Source organism: Oryzias latipes, chromosome 22, assembly GCF_002234675.1.
Source record: "Oryzias latipes chromosome 22, ASM223467v1".
Lineage (NCBI taxonomy): Eukaryota > Metazoa > Chordata > Actinopteri > Beloniformes > Adrianichthyidae > Oryzias > Oryzias latipes.
In genome coordinates, this window is record NC_019880.2 from 8,761,704 (window position 1) to 8,777,697 (window position 15,994).

Below are 15,994 nucleotides of genomic sequence, written 5' to 3' on the forward strand. Positions count from 1 at the left end.
AAAAATTAGTAATGCCCAATAGAAGTAAAAGGATGTGAGGAAGAAAAAGTAGTTTTGCTGCTAACCCGCTCACTGTTCCAAGCGTCACATCTGTTTAATTCTGGCAACCAAGCTATGATGTAACTGGAAGCAGCTGCATTGCAGCAGAGCAGAAAGTGGGAAAAAAAACAACAACACGCCATTGCCACAAGCTGGCAGGTTAAAGTGGCTTTGAAGGGACATGAGAGAAGCTGTGATGAAACAAGAAAATCACTACATCATCTTTGGACGTCCCTACACTTTGCTCAAAACCAGATACTAGAAATCCCAACAAGCTTTTCAACTAATTTGTCCTGACACTGGCAGATGCTTAAAGCTCCACATATGTCATGCTTCGACTTGCAGGGAATGAGAAACATGCATCCACAGTCATCAGTACCTGGAGTCTACAGTAACAGAGGACTGCCACAATGCACAGCAGTATCACAGCGGCCAGAATTCCTCCACTTATAACTATAGTTCCCGCTGACATTCGCCCAGCTCTCCATCAAACCCTTAAGAGATACAAAGAAGAGAGAAAATGGATCATTTCAGAGATCTAAACCCAGTCAAAATATAAATTTTACTGCCTGACTACATTATTACGGTGTCAGTATTTTAATAGCAATCACATGCTTGCAATGAAGCTTTTTCTCGAGCATCAGTGGTTCAGCTCACGTGAGGCATCTGAGCCGTTTGTCCGTAACAAAGCTGCAGGGCAGAACAATTATTCTCTGTGACAATCAGAACCCCACTTATTCAGAACACCCCCGTCCACCGCCACACTGATGTTAGAAGAGGGTTATTTGAAAATCTAATGCAAGTCAGAGCATGTGATTCACCGGGTTATTTTACCCACAACCACATGCATTAAGTCATTATAGTCCTGTTTTACACAGTCTGACTTATTTCCAAGAAAAGCCAGAGCCTTTCGTTGCAAACCTCTAAATTACGCAGTCGTACTTCATGCTTGAGAAACATCATAGTTCTTGCATGTAGGATTTTAACCAAGACCAGAGCCACTGTGTATTTTTCTAATGAAAACAAGTGAGTTAAAACGAGAGACTTAAACTCATTTTTTCTAGTTTTTTCATTCACATGCAAAAATAAAAAAAAAGGTCTAAATTCATTTAGCATCACAGGTCTATAGGTGTTATTGTTGCATGTTAGAAGCAATGATTATCTGTCAGATGAAAGATTTGTATTTTTAAAGATCAACACTCACATTAAAGTATAGCTGGAGATGCAGAAATGGAAGAATGGGATGAGGGAGACCATGGCAGGAGGATGAAGGATAATTCTCAAAGCCACATCTCACTGAAAGCCCTGCAAGACAAACGGAAACAGATTGATGAATACTGCTTAAGTGTCTCTGATGACTTTGACTTATTGTTAATATCTATTATTTACACAATATTGCATTCAAATGATAACAAGGTATTTAAATGTTGTTGTTTTTTTACCTTTACAAAATAAATACTGGCCTATGATAAAAATAACCTAGATAGTTTTACATTTCTCATGAGACCAAAGTTTACAGAGAAATGAAAAGTGTTGGTTTTTCATGTAGATCATTGACAGTATATGAAGACTGAATTGAGTGACTCCTCCCCCTTTGCGTTCCAAACAGGAAATACCCACTGGCTCCAAGAAGCCAAACTCCCATAGACGTCTATAGAAAATTAAAAAGCTATTACTTAGCTATTCTATATTCTTGCTCTGATACTTTTTTTTAACATGTTCTTGAGAATCCTAATTTTTCAAAATAATTTGCAGTGCATGTTATTTAAGTTAGAATCAGATTGCCTCAATAAAAGCATGTGGTCTCATTTCGAACATTCAAAGCGTTTGATTGACAATGGAAGGGGTGTGGCCTTCCAACAAGCTCACTCCTGATTGACGAGAGTGGTTGTCATGGAAATGATGATTTGAACCAACTCAAACCCATCTGGTTCCAAAATGGCGACATCTGTATCATGGAAATAATGACGACTGAATTGACTTAATTTTGATGAAGCTGGACCGTAAGCTGTTTTTTTATGTGTGATGTTGCACTCAATCAGTCCAGTTCTCATATACAGTCAATGATACAGATGAGTTGCTTTAACAAAAACTTAAAGAATGCAAACTGAAGTTGTGCTGATTTCTATAGGAGCAACTTTGGATATGATACATGTGATAAAATGAACATGAACACAAATACTCAGAACACGAACCCTACAGTACAGCTTCTTACTGAAATCTGAATGATACACTGGTCAAGGTAAAAATACAGCCAAAAGTTTAGCGAAAATTAGAAAAATAAAAACAAAAACCTGTGTTATTTTCTATTTTCTAGGACAGTTACTGCAGAGCAGTAGTAGTTAATCAGAAATGTACCAATAAATTGTAAGCGGTGCTGTTGGCACAGAGTGAGCCTTTCTTTATTTCCCATCATCACTTTGTTTACGCTCTCTCTCACTAGCTGACAGCCTCCCCACAGCCCCAACCTAACATTACCAGAGCAACAAAAATGTTGAACAATATTGGAGCTATCCAGCCGTACAGTTTGAGTCAGATTCCAGCTCAGACGAGGAAAACAAAGACATTCATGGATCTATTTGTCTACAAGGGATGCATCAGAATGAGCAGAGTAGGGAGCTTGTGGCCTGTAGAGTTTATGTAACAATTAGAAGCTTTTTCAAACTGCATTTTTCTTAGTCTACTCCTGATCATAACATTTTGAATAAATAAAATACTCAAAAATTCAATTTCAATCTTAATTTTTGTTATGAGAAAAACAATAAAAACATGTTAAAAACGACAGATACATGATTTTCATTACAGTGGGTCAACATCATAGCACTTTTCTTTACATAAACAGGTATGGAAGTGAGTCCAGAGGACATACAGCAGCCGTAACAGCTGGAACATACAGCAAACACAAGATCATAAAAAGCAGTTAAGCTGTTGAGCTTCCCCTGCAGTATCTTCGACTACGTCATTGCACTAAATTATACACACTGGTGCCTCGATCATTTTAAAAGCGACGGTCTCTTCAGCTCTCCAGTCCTCTCTCTTTACCTTACGTCATTTGACCCCCCTTTCTCCTCTTCCTCCTTATTTTCTCATCTCTTTGTTTCTCATTCATTTGATCCTTTCTAACCACGTACTCCACTTTCAGCCCACTGTACATAATTTCTCTTCCGGCCCATCACTTTAAATCCAGGACTTGTGTAATAAACGAAGTGGCACAATTATGCAAAATTCATGATATCATGATGACATACACAGGCAGAGCAGTGGAACCTTTTTAGGACTCAAAACCACTGACTCTGACTAAATTGCATTCAAATTATGAGAGAAAGGAAGCACTGAGGTAAAAGCTCAGACTGGAGAGTTTCCAGCAGACCGGAGAGACAGAGATCCCAAACGACAGAAGAGGGAAGATTAATCTGTGACGCTGTCGGAGCATTTTATCCGCCATGTTTGACTCGAAAAAAGGGTTCAGAGCTGACTGACTCAACTAGAAAGCACACGGGAGTAAAATCTGAGCAAACATACATGCAGATATGAAAGGTCTTCTGTGGGATTAAAGAAGCTCAGGGATCTGTCAGAAATCCTTCCAGTTGATGAACTGCAGAGAGTGACTCCCAGAAAGTGTATTGGTACAGCGAGTCTTTAAACCTTAGGATCAATAAATGTACTAGTTCCACAGCAGACGTAGATTAGTTATAAAAAGTGTATCATTAGCTGAGTAAGGCAGGGATTGTGCACAGGAAGAAAATTTTCATGATTGTTGCATAGTCATGAGTAGAAACAGTAGGGTTGTGTCTCTTTCCGTCTCACATGATTCAATAAGCATCTCAATGAATGGTCCACAAATAGATATGTGCAGATTCAGCTGACTTTGTGGTGATACAATACAGTCCAATTCTTTTACCTCAATAGATACATGTATATATTATTCATTTGGTATTTAAAACTACAAAAGAAAACTACCTTTTTTTTTTCATTAGCACACATTTTAAATCAACAAAAATACAATATCTTTGACATAACCGTTTTAAACATTCAAACCCCTCATTTTGGATCTCTCAGACTATTTCAGACAAAGTGTGTCATAATAATGTATTCAAGTTTTGTTTTAGGTGCTGTGAAAAAAGGGTTATCATGTGTTAAGTGTACACAACACACATCCCTCACTGTGGTTCAACTTCAGCCAATTGTAATCAACCCAACTTGGTAGAAGCAAGCTTATGATTGGATGTCTTTTTGCGTTGCATGTATATAGGAAAGTAGAGACACGACAGGAAGAGAAACTGATACTTCCTCATTGATTTTATACTTTTTAACAACATAATCTTGTTCATATCTAACTGGATACATTTTTCAATATGTGTAAATTTCTATAAAAACACATTGTATGGAACTTGGTCCATGTTTTCTGCCCTGTAGTGCATTACCATTCCACTAGAGGCAGCAGAAGGCCTTCTCCTGCTTGTTTTAGAATGGCTTCCTCCAAGTCATCTCAAAAACACTTTAGGAATTTTTTAAAAACTTTATGGCGGGAATAACTCATCTATTGCTGACCTTTTTTTTTTTCTTAAATGACCGCTTGTTGTACTGAAAGAATGTAAAATGTGTTGATAATTCTTTTTATGCTATGATCTGGGTGAATACTTGATTCTGATTGGAAAAATCATTTCTGGTCACTTAGCCCAAATGTTGTATATCACTGCGCTGGCCTAAATTCCAGTTGGACTGTAACAACTTAGCTTATCATGGTGTTAAGCATACCATGGCAGCATGTATCAAACGATGTATCAAAAAGCGAGTTAAACCTAAAAGAAATATCAAAATAAAAGTACGAAAAAATTGACTACTTTTTTGTTTCTTTTGTAAGTGACCATTGTATAAGCTGAATATGCCCTTCAAAGTGTGCATTATCAGAAATTAATGGACTTTACGGAAATTCTCCACTTTGCGTTGGATGGTTCAGCCAAGTTCTGATAATGCACACCTCGTCGGGCATTATCCCTTACATAATACTCCTACACTGTGAGAAAAATGTGTGGATCAAAATTGAGACAGTGGCTAAATAAGATGCTTTTTTCCTGAACACCAAACCCCCCCCAAATATATTTGATTCTATCTACAGCCTATCTTATAAAAAAAAACAATATTGAAATAGGTTTTTAATTTAAAATTCCATACAAAAAAACATCTTACTTCCAAATAAATGTAATTTCCTTTCAATTCTTGATGTGGTGGGTTTCATAGGGTTGAAATGTCTTTTTTTTATGGTGTTGTTTTCATTGTGTATACTCATGGGTAATTGTATCATCATAATCATCATTCTTAATATTGTTATGGTCAATACACTAGTAATGGTAGTAAGAGTTCATTTATTTGGGTATTTTTAATTTGTTCCTTCATTTCTTATTCTTGACTGCATCACTGAATAGTCACCTCCACCCCCACACACGCCAAACACTGCTGTTTTTTATGTTTCGTTTGTCTGTCATCTGAATTTGACACTCTACAGTCACTTCCTCTGTATTGTGCTTTGTTTTTTGTTACTTCCTTTGTTTGTTGATATAAAAGAAAAAAATTGAGGTATTTCTAGAGCTAACATCCAAGGAATCCAACATGAAATACTTCCTGTGCACGTCTGTGTCTGTTTGTTCTCATCCTATACATTCAATGTTTTCTCCTTATATCACTGTGATAAGCTGTGATCATTTTCAGCAATAACTTTTCATAACTACAGGAAAACAAATTCTAAATCAACTTAAATTTGAAAGTCTACGTTGGAACACTTGAACTTTTCCATAAGTAAATCCGCTAAAATGCATAAGAAATTATTCCATTTTCCACTACACCACAAACAACACATAACCAATCTGGGATTATGTGTTGTTAAACGTGAATCTATTCTCAGGCCTGTCCAGGAGTGAGTTCTTCTCTTCTCTTCGGGCTTTAAAAGGTTGAACCTGATTCATCTTTTTAATAGAGGCTTTACATCGCTGAGAAGCAAAAGCCAAATATGTGTGGGGTTCCTTTGTGCGTCTGTCTTGCACCAACCAACAGTTAGAGTCAGATGTGTGAAACACAACATCAACATTTTTGCTGCTCTTAAACTGCTGTTCGTGAAGGAAGAATGTGTGGTAACGTGCGCTCCCCTTCAGTCCACGGACACAAACACAGATCTGAGTGCCTGGATTTGGGAACATAAAAATAATAAGCATTTATTCTTTAGTCTGGCTAATAGGAAGCCATGCATTGTTTGTGAGGAAATGTGTAAGACGTTACATCAGCTGCTCCTTCTGTGCGTCTGCTTCACACTCATCTGCTGCCAATAAAATCCTGCTCCAGCCTGATTCCCTTTTTGTCCTTTTGTATCAAATGTAAAACAGACACACAAATAAATAAATGTATGTATAATCTGTGAAGGAAACTCCCTTAAACTCTGAACAGTGATTTGGATAAATGATGCATGACTTAGTCATTCTCTGCCTAAAGATATTTTCTATTTTTCTTCCTGAAAAGCTGTTTATATAAGTTAATCAACTTTTATTTTTCTTCGTTTAAGACTTTAAAGTCTAAAATATTCTAAAGTTGACGGAACAAAAGACTGTGAGACACAATCATCCGATATGTGTTCGCTTCAAACATCAGTCCCTTTACAAGTCAGCTTTGAAGATTTTAAGGACAAGGGGACTGAAATTTTAATGGGACCCTAAAGGCATAACAAAACATTTTTTTTTGTCTCCAAGTGTTTTCTATCCGTGTCCGTTATAAAATCCTCATAAAAAATAAAGTCATTTAATATGAATACAAAAATGTGTTTAATCCCCTCTCATATTTTCCCCAGTGTTAACGACATTTTTTTTATTGATGAAACTTTTCACTTGAAAGGACACATTCCAGGAAAACTTGTAAAAAAGGTTTCATGCAGTTTGTCGTAAAAATGTTTATTTAATTGTTTTAAAATCAACCATCTGCTGTTAATACGATGAACTCTGCCTCCGACTGTGTTGGGGAGGGAAAGATTCACCAACATTTTTTTTCTTTAATTTTAGCATGGATTTATTGCTTTGGAAAAATGTTAATTTATGGCAAAAAACAATTTCTGATCAAATCCCATTACTATCACTGCTAGATTACAACATCCACAAGGTAACCACATGATTATTAGCACAGCTGCAAAAGATCAGAGAAATTTGACAGAACAAAGCGTCACAAAACATAAAGAATTAGACTATTTTTAAAATTATGTTTTACATCACATTTGACATGGATGACATCTCACCAAACTCTAAGGCTAGTATTTTTAATTGTGGAAAGAATAAAAGGAGATAAAAAACAAGGAAAACTTCATAGTTATTGCTTGGCAAACAACAATAACTAAGAATGGGGACATCTGGTGGCCAACTGACGCCATAGCAGCTTCTCAAGAAAAAAGACATAAAATAAAATGCATTAAAAAACAAAAAAAGGTGACAACAAGGCATCCTCTTTTTTTTTAATAAATAAAAACTATTGTAGGTAATTTTTACTTTATAATATACACATCTCTTATAAGAAAATATTCAAAACCTACTGTAGAGGAACAGCAGATTTCTTTTACATGAGAACACACGAAAACGTCAATGAAAACAAAGCAAATTTCTTTATCCAAATTATTTAATAATAAAAACAAAGGAGTTAACCAGAGACACCTTCTGCAGCAGCCTGTAAGCTGATGCTGTTCAGATCAATACAGAAACCCCAAAACAGAAATTGCTACAATATATTATTTCATTAATCAGAAGAAATAGTTCACAGATTTTGAAAAGAAAAAAAAAAAAAGAAAAAAACTTTAGCCGTATGTCACTTTTGTTTAATTTTCGGCATAGGGAACAAAAAATAGTTCTTGCAGTCATCTGAACTATTTTGTATCTTAGATGTTTAATAAAGTCAAATTCAAAATCTGTCATCTTTAACCTTACTCTTCTAGTTTAGAAAAAAGTATATCAAATAAAGTTACTCTGAATTTACACTGTCATTTTGTGTTAATGTATATGTTATATGAAGTTTAATTTGTGTTTTTTTCACCTACAGTATCTAAATTCCTCTTATTCACTGACAAAAAGCAAACACTTTGCTGGGATGATTGAGCCTTTGTGCAAGTTAACACTAAATCCTCTTATTTTGACCTCCATGCTGTCAGTGAGCTGAGAGGTGGAGAGGTTTGACACTTCACTTACAGACCTATATTTAGCAGTTTTACCATCTCTTGTCAAAGTGAAAAGCAAGAGATGAGAGGCGTCAGAGAGAGGTGCCACATTTTAATTTGCTCTCTCAGTAGGGAATGAAATCAGTTGGATTACCATACACACACACACACACACACACACACAACACACACACATACACACGAAACATTACACTCAGCAGCACACACTTGAACAGATCCCTGATCGAACAAAGAGGGGGCATAAACACCGCCTCCCTCACATGAGGGACGATGGACTTGTGTTTTAAATTGGGAGCTTCTTCACCCACGTTAAGTCTGAAAGAGTCGTGGAAATCAGAGAAGCCTTTGAAATCAAAACTTAATGAGGAAACCTGCATTTTGACGTTTTATTTCTTAATTTATTTTTGTGTGTGCAATATTCTCATTTGATCTTTTGCTGAAAGTTAGGAGAGATAAATTCATCTATTTATTCCACAAACAGCAGCAGCCCCTCCACTATCTCTGATCCTTGAGAAAAAAAAAACATTTTTTTTTCCTTTGAGGAAATCCTCAGTGGCTCTGTGTATGAAAGCAAATAAAGCTGCCTTACCTTATCTGTAATCATTCTTAAATAAAGTTGAATTTTAAAAATAAAAGTGAGGTTTTTATAACTATTACCTGCATAAAATAGAGTCTGCAGGGACCAAAGCTTTGACCTTTGTAATATTTCTGGTTGACAGAGAAACTTGTACACATAAATGCATGAGCTGTAATGGAAAGTAGGATCTTGTATGCCTAAAATGCACACAGAGACACCAGATGAGCTCAGTGTTACAGTTTACCTGATAAAATAGGTTTTGCATTTCATATATAGGGGGAAAACAGGTTCAGATTTGGCCAAATTAGAGAAATTGGTCAAATTACGTCCTTTCGTTCTCACAGTTGCAGAGTTTGTGTAACACAGACTATTGTAAAGAGTTTTCTTGTTTACCTTACTTTCAGAGAAACAACTGTATTTATTCTTGTAGAGAGCAAATATTTCTCATAAAGGCTTTCTAACCACGGCACTAAGCCACAAAGATTTCTACTCTCTACCAGGGAAAATCTCCACGTTTACTTTAAAGCAAAGGGTTGCAAACTGCAATAGAAGCCACTTTGCTGGACTTTTTGCAGTCGAATTTTGAAAAAAATATCCAGCAATTTTGAGAAGCCAAAGAGAAAAAAAAGCCACAAAAGAAAATAAATAAATAGGCAGCAAATCCCGGAACAAAAGGCCAACTTTCATGTGGGAGTCTAGATTTGAAAGAAACAAAAAGTTTAACTTTGTTACAGGTTATACTTGACCTGTGATATGTATAATTATTTTTGGAATAATGTAATGTTTTCATAAAAAAGTTAGAAAGTGGAATATGATAAATAAGTACAAAAATAATTGTAAAAAAAGTTAGGTAAATCATAATAATGGCAGGATTACACAGGTTTGCTACCTTCCACTCCCTTTCAAGCAATCAATTAAACTTTTTTTCTGATGATCTTTACATTTAATGAGTTTGATGCGTCATGTACTATGTAAAATTACAAATATTTATATTTATGATCAAATGGCAATCATTTAAATATGAATGTTGATTTTGAATTCGAAGTATATCTTACTTTAAATGTTCAATATTCCAATCAAGTCATGATTAATCATGTAAAGTTTAATATATCTATGTATAGATGTTTCTATATTTTGTTTTTCTTTTTTAGTCTTCTTTAGTATTTTTTGTTTTGTTGCATTAAATAAACCGATAAAAAAAAAAAAACCTTGGATCTTGGAGAGAAAGTTCCATGTTGCCTCATTTGTGGGAATTTTCTTCAGTCATTTTATTATTTTTATTTTCCTGTAAACTTTTGGGAGGAACAAATAACAAAATAAAATATGCATGATTGGCTAAACCTGTAAATGAAGCCAATGATGAGGAAAACCACTGCAAAAACAAAGTAAAACCAAATTATTTCATTGAAAAATCATTATTCTGACACAGTATTACACAAAAGAAGAAGGGAAAATAAAATCCTGCACAGAATGTGAACCGACTGTGACAAAAGAAAGAAGTTTGCTTTCTTCTTGTTGGTGTCAAGAATCTGCTGGTGCAACATGCTTTGAATGAAAGCAAGATGTTGTCTCAGTGTGAGTGGAGCAGTCGTGGGGTGCAGTCTTTAAAGTCAGCCTCCGAACAAAGCCTCTTTGTTTGGTTATGGAGAGCGTTTTGGTGTGTTCGCGTGTGCTTATCACATCCAAATGAGTTTTTTCTGCCACGACCTTTCGGTGTGCCTGTGCCTGCTGAACGATAAATCATATTTCAACTGGGAAAAACATGCATACCTGACTAATTCTGCTTTCCTAAAAGTCCCACTCTGATCATCGTTTGATATATTTTCAAAGAATTCCCTGTGGTCTTTTAATTATGATTATGCTGTTTTGAGACAAATTTAAAAAAAAGAACCTGTGTTATTTCTTCACCTCTGAGTTGTAGGTGGGACCATTGGTACAGCATAGGTCTGCCCTCACTTCCCATCATCTCTTTGTTTACACTCTCTCCTACTAGTTTACACCCATTACAACTACAGCCTAACATTACTGGTGCAGCATATGTTGAGCAGTTTCAGAGCTTCAGTTCAGAGCCAGATTCCAGTTCAGACGAGGAAAACAAAGACGTACATGGATGTAGTTGTCAACAACTTGATGCATCAGAATGGAGTGGAGCAGGAAGCTTGTGGCCCTCTGATTGTGGCCCCTATGTCACTGCTACATGCTTTTTCCAACAGCATTTTTTTCCTCTTCTCCTGATTTACAACGATTTGAATAAAGAAATTCTCAGAAATGTATTTTCACTGTTAATTTTTCTTGATATATGTCCTACATCATGAGAAAAATGCCCACAAGAACATGTTAAAACACCATTTTTTATTGAAGTGGGTCTTAAAGTCTCTTCTTAATGTTGGTTAGACTGTTAAAAAAATAAAAAGCTCTCAGGTTGCTGCAAATCTTGGTTTGAGCAAAAAATTTGATTTTTGGTTCTCAAACTGAAAAGATAAAGAACTGTGAATTAATTTTTCAAAATGACACAAACAGATGAGTTTACATCTAAAGTGAGATACAGTGAGAGCATTCGGGAAGCAGCAGGAGACAGGAACAGTACCCATCATACCCATTCCTAAATAATGATCTTTGGTTAAGGTGAGCGCCCACCCTGCACTGGAAATCACAGCGACTCTGTGCAAAATTCAAAGCAAGAGGGCTTTAATTATTCAAGTTTTGCTCCTTTAACAATATTTTTCCATCATAAGGCAATCTAGCCAGGTAGTAATATCTGGACTTTTTCTGCCTCCCCCACATCTGAGAGCACTCATCTCAGCGTGTGAGGAGAGGAACATATCCACATCTGAGACAGAAACACCAGAGAAAAGTGGAAAAGAGGCGGCGAGAGGGAAGGGGAGAAAAAAATAAAAGTGATGATGAGACTCAAAGTCAAACACTGCAAACGGATACAGCATATGGTCCATTTTATCAAACGACTTCAACAAAGCAGGATGAATGTCAGCAGGTTAAAAGGGTGACATAATCTTAAAAGGGTCAATTTAGGGCAAAAAAAACAAACAAACATTTTGAATTAAACCCTTGGGCCATCTTAGATGACCCCCCCCCCCCTACATTGACGCGTTCTCCCTACCATGACAAAGGTGGATATAGGTGGAAAGATTTTATGTAATCCATGGACACCAGTGAAGATCACAAATCATTGAAGAAAAAAGGTTCAGCGCACTGTCTAGTGGGTCTAGATGACCCAACTCCCAATGTTAAAGTGCCTAGGACAGCACAAGGGTTACAATGACAATGTAAATGCAGAAAATGCATAATAAAAAAGCTGCTGACTTTAATCCTTCTAAGCCTGCAAAAAAACAGCACTTGCATGGAGTAACAAAGAAAAAACCTACCTGTAGAAGACACCATCTGGAAGGGATGCTGGCTGTGCAACAAAAGCCCCTGATGAAAAGAAGGTTTTGTTCATTAATTTAGTCCCTTCTTTGCACTTTGTGGCCTTCTTTCATTCTAAGCATATAAAACAGCCTATAAGAAATAATAAACTTTTATAGGTTGGCTTATAATTGCAATAAATATGTGCATCTTAAATAGTTGGCTACATCTTAATTAAGCAAAATAAAAATTTTAAAACAGAAAAACCTAAAAAAAATGTAATAGAGTTTACCTTCCAGGCTGAAGAACGTCTGCCTCTCTGCTCCTTTCAGAAATGTCCAACATTGAAGAAAAACGAGGCTCCTGGACCTCCTGTAGCTCCGGTCAGCAGTTAAAGGCGCTCGGTTTCCGCTGGGACCATTCCGTCAATTTCCGCCGTCGTTCGGGTCCTCCTGCCGAACCGATGCGTCAGTCAGTGCGGTTCTGCGGGGAACCCGAGCGCATCCTGTCTGCGTCCCGCGCGCGGAGTGAGGCGGAGGCGCAGTCCGGCTGCTGACGGACTAAACCCGGGTTGGCTCACCGAGGGGGGGCGTTTTGGGTTTGGGTGGGGCAGAGGAATATATAATACTACCTAAGTTTCGTAATGCCCCTTTAATTGAGATCAAGGGAACTTTACTGCGGGAGCATCTCTGCCAAAATAGTCACTTTTGATGAACAAGCTCAGTTTTCATTTAAATTGCAATTCAACATAAACATCAATTTAAAACAAAAAGAACAGGAGAACTGTTTTTACATAACTGGTAAGGGTGTAACGATTCATTTTACAACAATGATCTAAACAGACTCAACTAAACTGGGTCTGTTTAGTTAAAGTTTATTATTATCCTATTGAATTCTAATTATTTATGATCCTCTATGATTGGATGTTTACCGTTCAATTACCGGTATGAAGCCCATTGAGACATGTGAATTTGGGCTATACAAATAAAATTGAATTGAACAATTTGATTCATATCATAATCACGATCCGATTCACTGTCCAAAAATCGATCCAGGACATGTTTAGCCAAAAAAAATCCACCAGTGTGACTCAGAGATAAATACTGAACAGTGCATGTGAAGATTCCTAGTATTTTTTCCCCTCAAAATAATCAAGTGTAAATTAAATGTGTGTACAAACAAACAAGTGAAAAAAAAAGAATGAATGTCACATCCATTCACATTTTAGTTTCCTAAAGATCAGGCCACTTTCATTATTCCACATCAAAATAATCTAAAGGGAACATTATTAGAACACTGTACCACACTGTATGGTCACGTCTGTAAAATTATTAGCACACATTGGACAGTAGTGATGGCTTGATCATTTTTTGCTGTCTATACAAGTGTCTCGTCTGCTGTGATGCACTACATAGTTTTTGTGTTATAGTTAAATCAACCTACTGTGCCTCAATCCAAATGATATTTTCCTATATCAATATAATCAGTTTATTTCAATTTAAAATGATTTCAAAAGGGTATAAAGGTCGCTTCGATTTCATTCACAACTTGCCTTAGACAGATCGATCTGGATGCATCGTAGAAATATAAATTAATTCATTGATTAATGGTTACACCCCTAACTGGCGATTTAAAGGTCCAACTCTTAACCCTTGTGCTATCCTAGGCACTTTAACATTGGGAGTTGGGTCATCTAGACCCACTAGACAGTGCTCTGAACCTTTTTTCTTCAATGATTTGTGATCTTCACTGGTGTCCATGGATTACATGAAATCTTTCCACCTTTATCCACCTTTGTCATGGTAGGGAGAACACGTCAATGTAAGGGGGGGGGTCATCTAAGATAGCACAAGGGTTAAATAAATAAATGCTCACGTTGAAAACTAACTGGGAAAAAATGTCTGTTAGTAAAACTATTGCAGTCCCTCTAATGACCACTGGAGGCTGGTTTCAAAGAAAACTCTCTTACCATTCACTTTTAAGAAAAGAAAGTCCAATTCCATAGTTTTTACCAACCACCTTGGACGTGGCTGCAAAAGGAAAACAGATTAAAACCAATGAACAGTCCAAATAATACAGGTTATTGCTTTAAAAAAAATATTATGACATCTCCAAGATTTTTTTTAACCAACAATTGGACTGTTTCTGAGCTCATATGTCTGCACTGATGTGTGTTTTTGGACTCAACAAAACTCTCACTTTGCCCTGTTTTACTCAGTTAGCCAATTTGATGAAAGTTGTTGAGGTTTGGAGAATGAACTTGCGTCACTGTGGCTGGCAATCTTAATTTTCCGCCATTCAAAATCCCAGTAATGCAGTTAAGCATCGGAAATTACAGTCCCAGTGTGTGCATGTCTATTCAATTCAATTTTATTTATATAGGCCAATATTACAACAATAGTCGTTTCAATGGGCTTCATGCCGATAATTGTATGAGAACATGAAATGTCTATGGTAAAAATCTATTGAATTTAAGTCTAATAAAGGAAAATATGATCACTAACTAATATATAATTAAAAATATATAGGCATATAATCTAGCATATTGTTGAATTAATAGTTAAATAATAGTGTGAATAATGTCAAAAAAAACAAAAAAAAAACTGTGGCTTAACCCAAGTGTTTAAACAGAAACAAACAATAAAAGTCTGGTCTGGGCAAAAATAGTGGTGTGCCTACAAAGAACTGCAAATAATTTTAGTACAGCAACATGCTAATCTAAGGTGTGTCCCCCAGCTGACATCAAAGGTGTCCTATGATTAGTCAGTGTTCCTGTTTAATAGGCGATAAGTTGGTACTGATCCATTGGCCACAAACAGAAAAGTTGTCACAACAGACTAAACAAAAAAAATCACAGAGATGCACGTTGAAGGTAAAGGCCATTGCCTCCCTGTAAAGATCAACTCAGATGAAAATGAAGTCTTTAACATGTTTCTGTGGCATTTTTCTCATGATGGAGGATGTATATAAAATATTGAGCTCAAAATTGCATTAGTGAATTTTTTTTCAATTGTTGTGAATCAGGAGCAGACGAAAAAAGGTTGTTTGAAAAAAAAAAAGAGGGTATTTGTCATTTGGATTGATTTTTGGCTTAAAAAAGCATAATGATATTTAAAGGACCACTGGGACAATATCTCAAAAGAAGATGGGAGTGGGTCTTTAAGCAAAAATCCCGTAAATAGAGCTGCACGTATTCAGATGTTTAAGGGTTCGCTGGACTGAAGATAACTTCCCTGTATCTGACTGTAAAAGGAAAATGTATTAAAAGCAATAAAGAATAAGAATTATGAGCACAAATGTCAGGAACTGTAATTATTTGTGTTATACAAAGATTTAACATTTTAGACATACATTTAGACAGGCTAATTTCCCCAACAAAACATCTTTGCTGGTATATAATCAAATTCAACTTTCTGCTTTGACTTTATCACATTGAAGTGAGAGTTAGGTGAAATATATGCTATTAACATCTCCTTAGCATGCAGGGCTCTGTGTATAATTATAACTTTAATTAGAAAATTGACTCAAAAGCTGTATCACAGAGCGGTGTGGGCGATTCCCTCATTATCTTTCCATCAATACAGCAGGTAAAAGGTTCTGAGTTAACTCAAGGTATTAAATTCTCCTTTCGAGTGCGCCGTTTAAATGTGTCGCATGCAAAAGAGCTGTCAGCTCAACTCAAACAAGGAGCACTGCATTCAAGTCACAGCCGTGCAGACACCTTTAGATGAGAAAAAAAAACCTGTTTTGTCAGTTGCATCAATATTCATAAGTGTGAGAAACTGTGAAATAGGCTCGACAATTATTTAGGATAA

General features: G+C 36.2%; 1 non-coding gene across 1 annotated transcript; it reads right to left on the reverse strand.

The window, feature by feature from the left end:
* Positions 1-513: 513 nt before the first annotated feature.
* On the reverse strand, positions 514-12,793 carry LOC105356915. Its single transcript, XR_910963.3, has 4 exons — positions 12,472-12,793; positions 12,200-12,248; positions 1,244-1,344; positions 514-533 (listed from the first exon to the last, which is right to left on the reverse strand). It is a non-coding gene; the product is annotated as an uncharacterized LOC105356915 (transcript).
* Positions 12,794-15,994: the final 3,201 nt, after the last annotated feature.